Below are 11,599 nucleotides of genomic sequence, written 5' to 3'. Positions count from 1 at the left end.
TCTGAAGTCCTTCCAAAACTGTTAGCATCACCTGAACCAATAGAGGTAGATTCAACCCCTGAATCAGAGAGTGAAGAAGGAGGTTATCCAGAAATGAACCAAATGACAGCTCTGGAAAATCGTTTTACACAGTTGACTACCCATCAAATCAGAGCAGAAAAAAGATTTCAGAAAGGGTTGAATTAAATTGCTACCGCGTCACAAATACCTATAATCCTGCTAGGGATGTTACAGCCATTTAAAGAAGGGGAAGACTTAGGAATTTTTGTTCTCAACTTGGAATGTTTTGCTCACCATTTACAGTGTGGAGGCTGATGAATCCTATTGAGTCCTCACAAAAACCTTACCTAATGTCTCCTCCCAGGTGGCCAGGGAAAGGCAGATGCTTCCTGATCCTGGCGGTGGTGTTAGCCGAGAGAATCACCTGGGAGGAGAAAAACCCCAGGCGAACAGGAGGACTTTGTGGGGTGAGATGCAGTATTTGTCTTCCTCAAGGAAGGGAACATACTTGATGCCAGAATATGTAATGGGTTGCTGCAAGAGAGAGCTTTTATTTTTCTCAAACTGATTGCCAGAATGGGGGTGAAGACAATTATAAACTATCATGTATTACAAGTGAGAAAAGCCCTTTAAAAGTTTCTGACATTAATATAAATAAAAGCTTCTATGGGTCCCAGAGAAATAAGGAAGAGAAGTCTTTAAGTGTTATCAATTTCATCGTTGAGAAATCCCATTCTTCTATACAAATCCAAATGCTTCATGGAATCCTTATGGTACTCCTTCTGGGATTGTGTATAAGGAGAGTAATGAATTTGGTGACGATACATTCATGGGAAAAGCTGAATTTGATGTTATGGACTTCAAGTCCCATAATTCCCAAAATACCGGGACGAAGAAGAGGACTGTAGAGGCACAAGACTGCAAGTTGCAGTCCATTAGGAATAATGACCCACACCTGAGGGAGACTGGTAGGTATAAAAAGCCCCTTCAGGTGCAGGCCATAGACAAGAAGGTGATGCACAGCAGTATTAGAGGGTGGGGAGTTTTCCTACCTCCAAGTGGCAGCATAAGCAGAACTATAAGGTGAATGCTGGCCCGAGTGGATCTCCTATGCTCGAGTTTTCAGCTGCATAGCTTGCGCAGTGGAAAGCGTACCATTTCACAGTTTTCCCCCTCTGTCAACCAAGCACCGGGGGCAGACGAGCTCCGGATCGCTGTGGGAGCCAGGAGAGCTCTGACGTTGGCAGATGTGGGCCACGAGAAGTGGTTGCCGGGCCATGCAGGGAAACCAAAGTAGAAGACCTGGAGACAGCGAGGCGAAGGGACTGTCACACTGTCTCCCTTCTGGCACTTGTGAAGGGAACGAGCCACCATTAACGTTCCGGCATGCTTTCCAGGAACGTCATGCCCACACTAGTCTTTTTCCATCATTGCCGCCACCTGTTTGAATAATATCACTGTCAGCATGCTGTGGTGATGCACTGCAACCCGTATACTTTTCTTGTCCAGTGTAAGACGCTTAGTTCGTGCTTTCTGTCTCTATCTCTTGCGGAGTGCTCTTTCTTTCTCGCTCTGTCCTTCCAAGGTTTTGCCTCCACCTTACCTCCATGTGCTACTCCAGTCTGCCGGCGAGTTCTTGGACCCCTTTTTTCCTTATCTGCTGTTTCCGCTTTCTGCCTCCCCTGCCATGGCATTGGGCGGTCTCTCTGCTCTCACCCTGCTTTCTGAGTTGGTTAACCTGTTCTTCACTAAGAAAGACCTTGGATATTTTGTGCCTTGTGGCTTTTTCCCCTGACTGGGTGTCCTGGGGAGTGAGTCCCTTGCCAAGGCTGTTAGCAGTCAGGCATAGTGCCTACTTCTCGTGGCAGGCCATGGCCCTCATTACGACCCTGGCGGAAATCAACTGACATGACCGCCATAGCGTAAATAGCGTTTCCGCCACTGCACGATGGAGGAAAGTGCGGCTAATTCTGACCCATCGGGCACGAGCATTACGCCATGGCGGAAGTGCAAAGTCTGCGATGGCGGAAATGACCCCAAAACGCCCCTTACCGCCGTCGTACGTCGCCCTAGGTGCAATTCCGCCACCCATTTTAGCGGTCACCGTAATGAGCGGTCAGCGCAAAATACGGTCACCGTAAATATACGGAAACGGAAGTAAAAACATGGGGCCAGAACGGGAAACAGCACGCCGTACACCTATAAAATCAGAATCCCAACACAACCATTAAAAATCCGACCCTGAGACACATCCCAACCCGGTAGCCACCCCAGTTAAAAAAATAAATATGGGAAAAGTTGCTAAAAAAGCGTGCGACCGCAAGCGGCAGGTCCACTTCTCCCACGAGGAACTCACCGTGCTCACAGAGACCCTCCAGGAGAACGCTGCCGTCGTCTTCTCGACGCAAATGACCAGGACGGCACTTGCGAACAAGAAGACCATATGGGCGCTGTTGGCACAGCGGGTAAGTGCGGTGGGGACCACACCCCGCAACCCACAGCAATGCAGAAAGCGATGGGACGACCTACGGATACGCGTCCGGAGCATACTCTCTGCCAACCGGAACATTGCCACAGCTACCGGGGGAGGATCGGAATCACCCATCAAGTTGACCCCCTGGGAAGAAATCTGTGCCTCCACCATTGGAATGGAGAGCATAGAGGGAGTCAGAGGGATGGAGAAAGGAGTGCAGACATCAGAAGAATCAGGTAGGTGGCCCAAATGAAACTATGCCAAATCCACAATTACCAACCATGTGAAGTACCATGTGTCCCCATAGTGCACTAGAAACACGTGTCCAGGAGAACGACCACATACATTGCCATGACAGCGCCCCTTAAAAGTCAGATTAAATAAATAAATATTTAAAAATCCAAAAAACACACTCTACATGTGCAGCATGCACACCCTAACTGCAGACTGCAAAATAACTGCATCCCCAATGCACACAAAAATGACACCACCTCCAAGGCCCTGACCCAAATCACCCCCAGGTACCACCCCAATGCATGTGATACAATTGCCATTACAATTACCACAGACCCATGAATAACGCTCGCCCTCCTTTACTCCACCACAGGGTCCGATTCCAACGACGAGCTTCAGGACACCCCTACCAGCACACCTGCAAAGAGGGCCAAGACCAACGGCCAAAGACCCTCCACCTCAGCTGCACGGATCAAGACACGGCAGCAGCACAAATCGAGTGGCAGCACACTGGAGGGGACATCAACAGGCACCCCAGTAGCCAGCATGTCCACAACAGCAGCACCACAGGTCCCCCCAATGGATGCCACAGAAGGCACTGCTTCTGGTGGCAGCAGCACCACAGGTGACACTGCATACATGCCAGCATGCTCCGACACAGAAAACGGTGCTGCCGAAGTAGGACACATCCATGACCTGTCTCAATTCCCCTGTTTGTATCATCCCGTACACCATGAGGAAACCACGCAGGGGCACCCACAAGACGACGACTGGCCAACCCCCACAAGGCCTGTTGCAAGGCAACATGAGGCGTCCAGCCCCTCTGTGACACCACCGCAAATGGGCATGGCCCAGCAGAGGCAACAGTCCCTCGAGCAGATGATAGTGCAACAGCAGCAAATGGCCACGCTCCTCAAGGAGCATGCTGATGAATGTGGGGGTTCTAAGGCAGCCATTGAAACATCTACTGAGACACTTAGGGCAGAAATGGAGCGTAGTACAGAGACACTAAGGGCACAAATGGAGAGAAGTACCGAGAGCCTGAGGGGGGAACTGCATGCGACGTCCAAAGACGTATGTGGTGAACTTGCCGCTGTGCGCCGTGTGCTCACTGAGCTCTCACAAACCCTTAGGGACATGCATGGACGTGAGCAGGCAGAGACATCATCCGTTGCAAGTTCCGTCCAGGGCAGCCCCCAACGTAGATCTGGGAGGAACCGGCGCTCCACAGGCAGGGGTGCCCCTGATACCCGGAGAGGGGGCTTGCAATAGCGTCTGCCCACTGACAATGAGCGTCATTGGACACTGGTGTTGGGGGGGGTAGGAGGGTGGAGGGGGTGTGTTGTGCTTCTTTGGGTGGCGGTTCGATTGGTTGTGTAATGTCATTTCACATCTGCAATACAATTCTTCATATTCATCCAATGAGATGTGTGGACATTGATCTCTGTGTACGAGGCCTATCTTGGCGTACAGTCCACATTGTGCATGTTCCAGACACACACAGTGCCACGAGTCCCGTGTCCATGTAACAGCCACCAGGCGTGAGTGCTAGAAGCATGCATCTATGAGATTCTGATGTAATTCACGGGCCTCCTGTGCCTCGCGGACCCCTTGAGGTGCTGCCACATCCCCACCCTCATCATGACCATCTTCAGGTGCTAGCAGTTCTGCGTCGGGGGGCATGGCCACATTACTACGTACGCACATGTTGTGTAGCATGACACATGCCATGACCATCTTTGCCACCTTCTCATGGCGGTACAGGAGTGCCCCGCCAGACCTGCTGAGGCAGCGGAAACGACCCTTCAGTAGGCCGAATGCCTGTTCTATGACCACACGGGTACGTGAGTGGGCATGGTTGTAGTCCTCCTCATGCTGGTCCTGTGGGTTCCGGATTGGTGTAAGGAGCCATCTCTTCAGTGGATACCCGCAATCACCTGTATGTGGACAAGAAAGGATGTTTGTGGAATGTCATTGCTACGTACGCACCCCCCCCCCTTCCTGCCAGGTCATTCACGCATCACCTACCCCACATACTCATGCATTAAATGAGACTCACCGAGTAGCCAGGATCGGCGCCCTGCGTGTCGCTCCATGTAGCGTGGTATTCTAGAGTTCCGCAAGACCATAGAATCATGTGTTGATCCTGGAAATCGGGCAGAACAATGTGTAAAGATCCTGTTGGAGTCACACACCATTTGTACATTGATAGAATGATATTGTTTCCGGTTGCGGTACTGGGCCTCCATGGCATGTGGGACAACCAATTCCACATGGGTGCAGTCGATGGCACCAATGCAACCCGGTATGCCGCCAAGTGCATGGAATCCCACTTTTGTGTTTGTAAGCTCCTGCTCCGAGCGTGGTAAAGTGATGTAGTCGTCTGAGTGCTTCAGGAGGGCATCAAGCACTTGGAATAGTGTCCGTGAGAATAGTGGCTGTGAAATGCCATGCAACTGTCCGACTGTGTGCTGGTAGGTGCCTGTGGCCAGGAAGTGGAGTACAGACACCACCTTCAGTAGGGGTGGGATGGCGGTTGGGCTATCTATCATGCTGACAAGGTCAGCGTGTGTCATGTCGACAATGGCGGTTATGGTGTCCCGGTCCAAACGGTAGAGGGTGTGGATCTGCTCAGCTGTGAGGTTGTACGGATTAGCTCTGAGGCGTGGGATTGGGGGCTGCCTGCGTGGTGGTAGTGGCTGTGCTGGTGGGGCTTGCTGGCCATGCCTTGCCCTCCTCCTCCTCCTCCTCCTGCGTCTCCTCTGTGCGGCCGGTTGTTGTAGTAGTTGGCGTTCGTCTTCTTCTTGAAGTTGGAGTACTTGCAGTGCAATCAGGTCCCCCAGGCCCAACATCGCTAGTCCTGCCGGTAGCATTCTGGAGTGGGTGTGGTTGTGGGAGGGGTTTGGATATGCAATTTATGTGTTTTCAGGCTGTATAGCCTTCACCTGTGGTGATTCATTCCACCTGTGTCAGCTGCAATGCCTTTCGTGCGAGCACGTCCCGCACACGACGCTGCAATTCGACGCATGGCATCTTGCATTTGCATTCATGTTCTTAATCCCGAAGGCTGTGGAATATTGGTTTATATGTTAATTCTGCTATGGTCCCATTGTTGCACATACGATATTTGCATTCGCGAGCAGACTTGTGAAGGGTCAGTGGAATGTAGTGCTCGATCAACGGTGGACCCTCATGCAGCACTGTACCGACGTTCACCGACGGCGGGGAGTCCCATCAGTGATTGAGGCCAGTTACCATTTTCACACACAGCCGCACTGCATAGATGTATTTGTGAATACAAGCGTTCACAGATGCCTTTTCAACGTGATGTTGCAAATTAGGAATTCGAAGGACAGCGCTTTCGGTTTTCAACTAGCGGCGTGGAGACGCCCACAGGTCTGACTGGAAATGTAACGTTCTATTGTTGAATGTCCTTGGGACAGGGCCCATGACGGCAATGCAATGATTGATGTGATTTGAATGGGATGCGCTATAGCGTAGTGGACGATAAGGCAGGACGTTCCCAAATACATGTGACTTCACTACACAAGGAATCCGGGCAGGAGCACAGTGGATTTTGAAGGCTGCATTACGCACAGACTCAATGGAAATGTCGAATGTTATGTGAGTGAATATTCAGGCGTCTTCATTACGGGATGAGGGAATGATGAATGGATGCATGGAAAGATGATTTAATTGGGAGTCTGCCATGTACATGGCTATTTGGAATCTATCCCCTTCCCCTGCGCTATGTGATGCAAGGCTGCCATAGTGGGACCATCGTCTGTCTGCCCTTGTTGAACCCTCCCTGTCTCGACGCACCTTCAATCACTTGTGTCTATGCACGTTGATGATCCCATCTGATGGATCCTGTTCTGACAGGCGCATGCACACAGACACTCGTTTGAAATAGTGTATTCACCTCGATTTGTGTCGTAATGATTCGCAAGTGATTTTTGGGTGCAATTGATCCTTATGAGTGGGCTAGCATGCATATGGTTGTAGGTTTGGTGTGTTGAATGAAGTGAGTAATACATATGAAGTTCGGATGCCCATACTATCTTTTTTTTCATTTGGGTGACAGGTATCTCCTCCCCTTCTGTCGCTGCCATCTGTACGCCACTCCTGCAGATGGCTTCTACAGTCGACACCTGCAGCTTCGAGTTAATCAGTGGAGCACCATTACGATCTTATGGGACGATCGCCAATGGCCCACATGCCCTTACGCAGTACTAGTGGCTAGGTGCAGCATACCTAGCTTCCAGCTGGACTAGTGCCTACTTCATGGGACGGGCCTGCGGTCCTAGGCGCTTCCATGTTGCCTTTTTGGACGTGGATGTAGCCCCTGTGTGCCATGAAGGTACAGGGCGTCACACATGGGGAAGCTGGTCATTTATTGCGGATGCAGCCCACAGTAATGCTGATCATTTGTGAGTTTATGCTCAAATGGCTGTATGGGCTTGGTGATTTTGATGTGCATTAAATTTATATTCAGATATTAACCGTGTAGCGTTATTCTTTGCTAGTAATGTGGCATATTCCGATTTGTGGCGCGATGTATTGTGAGGTGTTCTGCATTGGGTTCCGGCTTCTGGGTACAGTTGTGTGGTACGTGCTTATGCTGATGGTTGGTTTGACTACTGGCATGTGTACAGGGCTGGTGCAGTCTCCCTCAGGTTACTGCTTTGACTGTTGGTTTACACTGGTGGCAAGCGATGGGGGACTGTTGTTGTTTTGTGTCATGGAATTTTCAGTTCATTTTGGTGTACTTGCACCTTCAGATGCCTGTGCTGCATCAGTACGGCAATGGTGTGTTGCCAATTGTGGATGGCCACTCACAGGGCACTTGGGGCCCCTGCATGCATTTGTTTGTTGGCATGCATGGGTGACTTGTACATTTCACTTGTTGCATGGTGTGACTGCATTGCGCCTACGAGGAGTTGTGCAATGTGGCCAGGGAGTGGAGTACAGGCACTCAGTAGGGCCATTACGGTTGGTTCGCGATGCCGTAGTTCTCGCCATGGCGGAATGGTACTTTCCGCCATGCTTGATGGCGTTAGGTGAATGTCCGCTGGGGTCAGCATTCGCGTTCCGTTGCACCATGGCGGATATTGCGGTTTTGCACGGCGCGCGTGCGCGTACTTGGTGCAGTTAGCGTTCACTACGGTGTCGCTAATCGCATCGTACTTTACGGTGACGGGTCATGATCGCAATGGGCGGTATTCGATGGCGGTATTACATTTCCGCCATCGTTTTTCGGATTCCGCAAGGGTCGTAATGAGGGCCCATATCTTTACCAACAAAGAAAGACCTCTAAGAAGAAAAAGAAGGGCAATGCAAAGACCCCTATGGAACAATCTCCCTATACATCGGCTGAAGGCTCAGGTGAGGACCAGGAGGGGGTCACTGACATTTTGTAATGCCCAGAAACAATGGCAACTGCTGAACAAGTACAGGTACTTCTGGCTGCAGTGCAAGGACTAACTCTCGAGGTACAGAGTCTGAAGACTAAGAATACTGTACTGCAACAATTAGTGACCACAAGAAAGCATCACCCAACAGACCTTATTACTATGGGTCTGGCTTCAAGTTTTATGGTTCACCCAAAAGACTCAAAGAATTCGTAGATGCATGTGTAGTGCACTTTACGTTTCGCACTGGAAATTAAGCGTCCAACTGCTCCAGGGTTGGATTTATGATCTCTAACATGGTCGGTAATGCCCTTGCTTGGGCCACTCCGTTGGTTACGTCTGCCAACCCAGTGTTACAGGACTATGGGGCCTTTCTAGCCTCACTAAGAAGTATGTTTGAAAGTCCTGAAGTGGTGTTTTCCACTTGCGAATCTCGAGCCTCGAACCTTGTTCCAGCGCACTGCTTCAGAAGCCGGATGGCCGGAGGAGGCTCAATATACCATATTTAGGTGCGGCTTGAATGAGGAGATCAAAGACAAACTAGCTCACACCAATCACCCTGATACCTTGGCAGCAATGATATCCCTCGCTCTTCAAATAGAATATCGTTTGCCTAAGGGAGGTCTGAAAGAAGAAGGAATAGGGGACTCCAGTTTACTCCCCCAGGAGCTTCACTTCCTACTTCTGCCTCACCTGATTCATCGAGAGAAGAACCCATGCAAGTAGGTCCTACTAGAGGGCCTCTTTCTCCTACTGAAAGGAGGAGGAGAATGGAGAAGGGATTGTGGATGTACTGTGGATCCAGAAGCCATCTAGTCTGCAACTCCCCAGAGGTACCACCACAAGGTTTGGGAAATTACAGACCCCGGTCCTAGGGGGGACTACATACCAGGGTCAGGATGCCAGTCCCTCAACTACAATTACAGCCTATACCACCCAAGCCGACACCAGACTTTGGTAGTAAGCATTCAGATTACCATCAATCAAATGGTCGTTGACACCATGGCCCTCTTTGACAGCGGCACAGCAGGCAATTTTGTTGATACCTTGGGGGCAAAGAAAGAAAGGATTCCACTACAGGAAAGAAGGGAAAACCAAACTGTGGAAGGAGTCGATGGTACACTCCTATGTTTAGGTGCTATCACACATACTAGGGATCTTTTGTAAACAGCAAAATTCAACCACCATGAATCCTTGCGTTTTGATGTCATCCGTGCTTCTCACTTTGCGGTGATCTTGGGAATACCTTGGTTGAGAGAACATAATCCCAGTATCAACTGAACCAAGAACATCCTATTGTTTGAGTCAGACTACTGCTCTAACCGATGCCTGGAGTAGGTCCTGGTGGAAAATACTGATTTGGCTAGACCTGCTCAACCCCCCTCTATCATCAGAATGAATTGTATTCCCCAGGACATCTGTGAATATTCTGACGTCTTCCAGGATAAAATTACAAAAGAACTCCCCCGACATCGCCCGGAAGATTGTTCTATAGACCTGGTTCCAGAGGCACTGGTACTTTTTGGCCGTATGCACTCTTTGTCTCTAACTGAAAAGATGGCTCTCCGGGAGTACCTAGAATCTAATTTGCAAAACGGCCCTATTGGACCCTCACACTCGCCAGCAGAAGCATCTCTGTTCTTCATACCAAAGAAGGACACCCATGAACTAAGACCTTGTATAGACTATCGGGGTCTCAACAAGGTTACTATGAGGGATAGATATCCGATGCCCTTAATAAAAGACATACTGGAAGCCATGCAAGGATCCGAAATTTTCGCCAGACTGGATTTACGAGGGGCTTGCCATCTTTTGCACATTAAGTCTGGAGACGAATGGAAGACAGCATTACGGATGCCTTTTGGGCATTTTGAGTACCAGGTAATGCCATTTGGACTGGTAAATGCCCCATCCATTTTTCAATGTTTCATGGACAGACTATTCTCGGGCATGCTGTTTCCCTTCGTGATTGTCTACCTTGATGACATTCTGGTCTTCTCTGCCTCTCGTCAGCAACATCATAATCAGCTATGTGAGGTCTTACACAGGCTACATAATCACCATCTCTTGGTTAAACCAGATAAATGTTTGGGGTAATGTTCGTACCCTATTTGGGTTTCATACTTACCAATCAAGGCATCGAAATGGACCAAAGGAAGGTGTCAGCTATTCTTAAGTGGCCAACTCCTACTTCGTGAAAGAGTTACAGTGATTTCTTGGTCTTTCAAATTTCGATCGCAAGTTTCTTCAACGATTTTTTGAGCTGGTGATCCCCATCACAGCTCTCCTTAAGAAGAATATACATTTCCCAGTGGAGTTCATCTATGGAAGCGGCCTTTCAACATCCCAAGACGTTGCTCTGTACTGTGCCTATTTTGCTATAAGCCAACAAGAACCTGCCCTTCATTATTGAAGCTGATGCCTAGGATGGGGCAGTGGGTCCCGTGCTCAAACAAAAGGTGGAAGGACAAGCACACCCCATAGCCTACTTATCTAAAACCCTGTCTCCCAGTAAGTGTTATTCCTCAGTGATCGGGAGAGAGCTATTGGCTATCAAACTAGCATGCAAAGAATGGCGACATCTGCTGCAAGGTGCTAGAAATCCGTTTGAAGCCCGGACGGACTATCGGAACCTCAGGATCCTCCAACAGATGGAATGTGTCAAATTGGTTTCTCCATAACCTACATTTCTGGTACCCAAAACAGCATTGCAGATGCCTTATCTCGCTACCAGGAAGTAGATACTACTCTTCCTAGTCCTATGGAATCCATGTTTCACTGGAACAGATCTGTTTTGCGTGGTTTCTTCTTATTTTCAAGAAGTCAAGGAGGCCAGTGTTCGCATGCCTCTCAATCAGTACAGTAATTGGATGCAACCCTTCGAAAGGAATGAAGAAATGTTGTTTCACCGAGGTCGTCTAGTGGTTCCGGAAACATCTCTTCACAGACAAGTCCTAACTTGGTGTCACGAAAATAAGTCGGCTGGTCAAAAAGGGTTCACAGCTACTCTGGATTTCGTACAACGGCACTTTTGGTGGCCTAATGTGCAAGGAGATGTGAAGGCCTTTATCAATTCTGTTCCATGTGTACACAAAGCAAATACAGCACAAGAAGACCCATTGGTTATTTGGAACAAGCACGAGTACCTTCTCGACCTTGGAGTAATCTGTCTACTGATTTTGTGGTGGATCTGCCTCCTTCGCAAGGGTGTACCGTCATTATGGTCACCATAGATTCCTTTACTAAGTTGGCCCATTGTGTGCCCCTACCTGGTATACCAACCACAGCTGACATGGCCAGAGTGTTTCTTCAAGACATATTTAGACTACACGGACTACCCGAACACATCATTTCGGATTGAGGCTTGCAGTATACTTCAGCAATCTGGGGTAATCTATGTAAACTCTTGGGTATAAAGAGGGCCCTATCCTCAGGTTACCACCCTCAAACTAACAGTCAAACCGAGAGACTGAATACCACC

The sequence above is a fragment of the Ambystoma mexicanum genome, chromosome 14 (genome assembly GCF_040938575.1).
Source record: "Ambystoma mexicanum isolate Mex_15411 chromosome 14, UKY_AmexF1_1, whole genome shotgun sequence".
In the NCBI taxonomy this organism is placed as follows: domain Eukaryota; kingdom Metazoa; phylum Chordata; class Amphibia; order Caudata; family Ambystomatidae; genus Ambystoma; species Ambystoma mexicanum.
Note: the sequence above shows the minus strand (reverse complement) of the source record.